Source organism: Capra hircus, chromosome 16 (assembly GCF_001704415.2).
Source record: "Capra hircus breed San Clemente chromosome 16, ASM170441v1, whole genome shotgun sequence".
NCBI lineage: Eukaryota > Metazoa > Chordata > Mammalia > Artiodactyla > Bovidae > Capra > Capra hircus.
The window spans coordinates 24,545,972-24,551,404 of record NC_030823.1 but is presented as its reverse complement, the minus strand read 5'-3'; positions in this window follow the sequence as shown (position 1 = coordinate 24,551,404).

Genomic DNA, 5,433 nt, shown 5'->3' with positions numbered 1-5,433 from the left:
AGGGATTGAACCCCGGCTCTCGTGCATTGCAGACAGATTCTTTACCATCTAAGCCACCATGGAAGCCCGCTATTGGCTTATATTCCTACTAAATTCAAACCCTCTGTGAGAAAATTAGGAGACAAATTACGCTTTGTCAGTAATTTAACTTGATATATTTCATGAATAAATGACCGTCAACGAATAACTACCCAAACTTATACTATATATGTGAGACAAGCAGGTGCCCAACTGAACCAAAGTAAAGCAAGTGAAAGCTACCAGTGACCGGGATTGGCTTTACCACTGGGAGTCCATGCTCGGGCGGCAACAGGAGTTCCATATAAGATTAACCCTATGGGATGTCCATCCCATCTACTCCATGATACCTTTAGTCAAAAGCTCTAAAATAGGATTTATGAATTCTCCTGATCTCCAGCAGGATGGAGGTGAGGATGAAAGAGAAATGAGTACATATGGTTATCAAAATTATTATCTCATTGCATAATTATATCTAATTATGTAATGAGAGCAGTGTGAATCAACTGAAAATTTCTTAAGCCCACTAATAGCCAGTTTCATGAATAATAATGGCTAAAGTTTATCAAGCGCTTTCGGCTTCACATTTCATCATCTCGTCACTGCAATCCTACAAACTATCCCCTATCTTAACCAAGAAAGAAAGTAGGATAGTCAGAGATTAAATAACTCACCCAAGGTCACAGCTGGTAGGTGTTGGCATCAGGATTCTAACTCAATCAGTGTAGTTCCAAAGATCACAGACTGCCTGGGGTATGTGTACCGCCTCCCAGGTTAGTCAGTGTTTATAACTTGCGGAGCCCTGAGCTAGGGATCAGGGCAAAGAATGCAGGGGAACCATTGCCTTTCCCCTCTCCTGGGCATGGAACGTTCCCTCTCTGTGTCCTCACCAGTCCCTCCCATGCAGCCTCTGTCAAATCACCGCATTGTTTAATGATCTTTGTGCATCTGTCTTTCTTAGTAGTATATTCTCTGGGCTTCCCTGGTGGTTCAGACAGTAAAGAATCCACCTGTAATGCAGGAGACCTGGGTTTGATCCTTGGGTCCGGAAGATCCCCTGGAGAAGGGAATGGTAACCCACTCCAGGATTCTTGCCTGGGAAATCCCATGGACAGAGAAGCCTGGCAGACTACAGTCCAGGGGTTGCAAAGGGTTGGACATGACTGAGTGATTAACACTAATAATCTCCACATCACCAACACCTAACAGAATTTCTGGCTTATTAAATATTGAATAGAACTGAATGAAAGGAAAGTTATTGACCGACTGTGCCTATCCCATAGGCAGTAATACTTTGGTGAATTTCTGCCAAGTGCAGACCTCAAGAGGCTGTTAGGTTTGAATCCTGGGTTTCGCAGAAGCTTTCATAGTTTCCTTACCTATAGAGCAGAGACAAGTAAAATTATTGCTATATTTATTTAAAAAAAAAAAAGCTTTTATACATCATGATGGAGTGAGCAATATCTGGGCTATAACTTGGAACACCTAAACTTTCATGCCATCTTTTTCCTACACCTAAAGCATGACCCTAAGTGTTTTCATGGAATCTGAGACTGAAGTCACTTGTCTGTACATCGGTAGCGGAATATCTGCCCTGTTTAACAGAGTTATTGTGAAGATCACCTGAGGTGAAGTGAGAAAATGCTTCATACACTATAATACATAATACAAATTAGAGTTTTTTAATACTTTCCCTAACCTCAAACATACCTGCTCATTTTCAGATTGTTAGAGAAGGCAGATGCCACAGAAAGCAGTAAACATTGTATGAGGGGTTACTGAGCTGGAACATTGTTTTTTATGTTGTTTCTATCCTGTTCCATGACGTGATTCTAAGATAAACACCAGATTCTTAACATCATTTTTGAAAGGCGCTTGTCGTATGGAACATCATGTGCATGTCAGTGTGTGGGCGCATATATATTATTTATATTTATATATAAAACGATATATTGAGATGCTAACCCTCAGTACCTCAGAATGTGACTTTATATGGAGATCAGGTCTCTACGGAGGTAATCAAGTTAAAAATAGGATCATTAAAGTGAGCTCTAATCTGACCGATGTCTTTATGAAAAAGGGAATTTTGGACACAGACATGGACAGAGAAAGAAAGTCATCTGAACACAATGACAGAAATCAGGGTGATGTATCTATAAAGAATGCAGAACATTGCTGGTAAACCCTGAAATGCTAGGGGAGGGGCATGGGCCAGATTCTCCCTCCTGCCCCTTAGAGGGAACCCACCTTGCCAACACCTTGATCTCAGACTTCCAGCCTCCTGAGCTGTGAAACAATAAACACTTGTTGTTGAAGACTCCCAGTTTGTGGTACTTTGTTATAGCAGCCCTAGCAAACGAATACAGTAATTTTTAGAAAAATACCATGTTTGCTTCAAAGGTGAGAGCTAAAGTGATTTCAGATACTCGGAATGGGCCCAGCTGTGGTTCCAGGTTTATCTCCCTAGGCTTGCCTCACAGAAACTGTTGTCCATTCTTCCCCACCTGTGCCTTTAATACCCTGCTTAACCTTCTTTATGATTTTTTTCTTCATTCCCTTGAGCCTGATGTCATCTCTTCCTCCTTGGAATCCACTAACAAACTGCTTATTATCTCAATATAATGCGCCTTGTATTATTTAGACACTTATTTTAACGTTTCTTCTCAGAGCACAAACTTCTTGAAAAAGTTTAGCTCATGCATCAGTTTTCTGTTCAACATTCCTCTTCCAGTATAATCCTTTGTACATAATCATAAAAACCTACCGAACTGACACTGAGACATCTGTTATAAAATAAATTACTACATCATTATTACATAACCAAATGTATCATGTAATTATATCTGAAATATTTTGCAGTCCCACCTGAAACATTGCATATTTTAATAATCAGAAATTCATGCTGTCATTACTTCTGATGGGACGTGCAAACCAATATCTCCCTGCTAATTTTATAATCACTGCCCCAAACAGTAAGATCTGACTTGAACTTACATAGATTTGTGTTTAATTATGTATAAGTTTTTTAATGCTTAGCCATAATTATGTAAATAGAATCATTAAAATTATTTTCCAAAAAGGAGGCATTCCTTTGGACTCAATTTTTTTTCCTGGCGAAAGGAAAACTGACACAAACGTCAGTAAAGAATCAAAAAGTACTCCTAGGTCCTACATGGAACGAGAGAATGCATTCATTTTCATCCATTACAGGGCAGCTGGTCAACTCCCATTTCTGAGAAGATCTCAGGCCTGTGAATTCACTGGCTGAGGTTGGTCCAAGAGCAGTTCCTCCCGCCCAAGGCTTCCCAAGCAATGACATTATCTGACCTTTGAGCAAACAACCCTGTGGAATCAGCATAGTTGCAATGAATAACAGATGCTGTGTTATGTATGTTTTGAAAAGTGACATTCAACAAAGTATGCTATTGAGCCACACCCATGGGAGAGCAGGGCTGTTCTGGGGAGTCATTCTAATGAGTCCCTCTTCTTGACTTTTCTCATAGTTATGAAAACATAGTTTAAAAGCTACTCTGGGCTTTCATGGAGAAGGCAATGGCACCCCATTCCAGTACTCTTGCCTGGAAAATCCCATGGACGGAGGAGCCTCGTAGGCTGCAGTCCATGGGGTCGGGAAGAGTTGGACACAACTGAGCGACTTCACTTTCACTTTTCACTTTCCTGCATTGGAGAAGGAAATGACAACCCACTCCAGTGTTCTTGCCTGGAGAATCCCAAGGACAATGGAGCCTGGTGGGTTGCCGTCTATGGGGTCACACAGAGTCGGACACAATTGAAGCGACTTAGCAGCAGCAGCAGCTGGGCTTTCATAATCCAAAGTATCATGAGCACAGACTTGGCTAGACTGAGGCTCAGTGTCCCTTCTTGGTGATGCTCTGGCAAAGGCTCTTGGTGGTGAAGGGGGTGCCAGGTGGGGAGCCTCCTCCATTCAGAACAATCTTTGACTTCATCTGCATTTCAGAGGGCAGTGTTTGCCAGTAAGGACATTTCAGGGTGGAGTGAACTTGTGGAAAAAACCCAAAGGAAAGTGAGCTCAGGTGCCAAATGTCTCCTGTGAGCCTGAGTTCCTCCTGTTCATACCTCCATTTGGGGTTGAGTTTGGGATTCTGTGTACTTCATCACACATTCAAGAAATATTTATCAAAGGACCATTATGTGCAAGGGACATATATACAGCAAAACATGCTTGGTCGCATCTGGCTCTTTCCGACCCCTTGGACTGTGGCTCGCCAGACTCCTCCATCCGTGGAAATCTCCAGGCAACAACGCTGGGCTGGATTGCCATTTCCTACTCTGATAAAGCAAAATGTGTATTAGTATTCATCAGTGCTAATAATGAAACACATGCTAAGTGAGGAGGGCTGACCTCCCAAAAATACAGATTTGGCAAAAATAACCCAGACGTTCTGTGCTTCCTGATGAAACCATCCCAGATAGTCCTTGCTGATGCCTTGTTTACCCTGGGTATGAACCTCTCCTTTCCCTTCACCATCTCCTCTTTTTTTTTCAATTTTGAGCTAGAGAACTCTAAGTTTAAGGTGTACAGCATAATTGGACTTCCATACATCATGAAATGATGCCCATGATAAATTCAGTGATGATCCATCATCTCATATAGATACAAAGTTAAAGAAATGGAAAAAAAATCTTTTCTTGTGATGAGAACTCTAGGATTGACTCTTTGGACAACTTTCATATAAAACATATAGGTGTTAATGATATGTATCATATTGTACATTACATCCCTAGTATTTGTCTTATAAGGAGGAAGTTTGTACCTTCTGACTGTCTTTATCCAATTCCTCATCCCCCTGTAACCATAAATCTGATCTCTTTTTCTGTGAGTTTGTTTTTGAAGTATATTGATTTACATACAACACTGTGTTAGTTCCTTTTACATAATATAATGATTCAATATTTCTATACATTCCAAAATGATCACCATGACAGTTATGACTCACCATCTCCTCTTGATTTGTGAAATGTCCTGTCTTCCTACCCCTCAGAATACACACCTTTCTGAGTCTCAGGAGTTGCAGGACGCCGCTGCCTGCCCCACCCCGCCTCCGTCTTCCCAGATCCACACCCGAGTTCCCCGTGTTGCTGTTGGCGCAAAAGGCACACTGGAACACCGCCTTCCAAGGTGCCGTCCAGGACCGTGTACTGTGTGCTGTTCTCCCTGGAGATCCTGACTGCTCAGCTTGGGAACAGGGTTGTAAACAAAGGGGGAATTTCCCATAGGAATTCTTTGCAGTTTCAATAAACTCACTTCATCTGCTGTGGACATCACTGTACCTTCCTGCTGGCACCCGGATAACTACACTCCCAGCAGGCTGTACCAGTTTCCTGTTTAGGGGACTGGAAGGCACTGGACGCTGCTCACCGCTTTCACAGAAG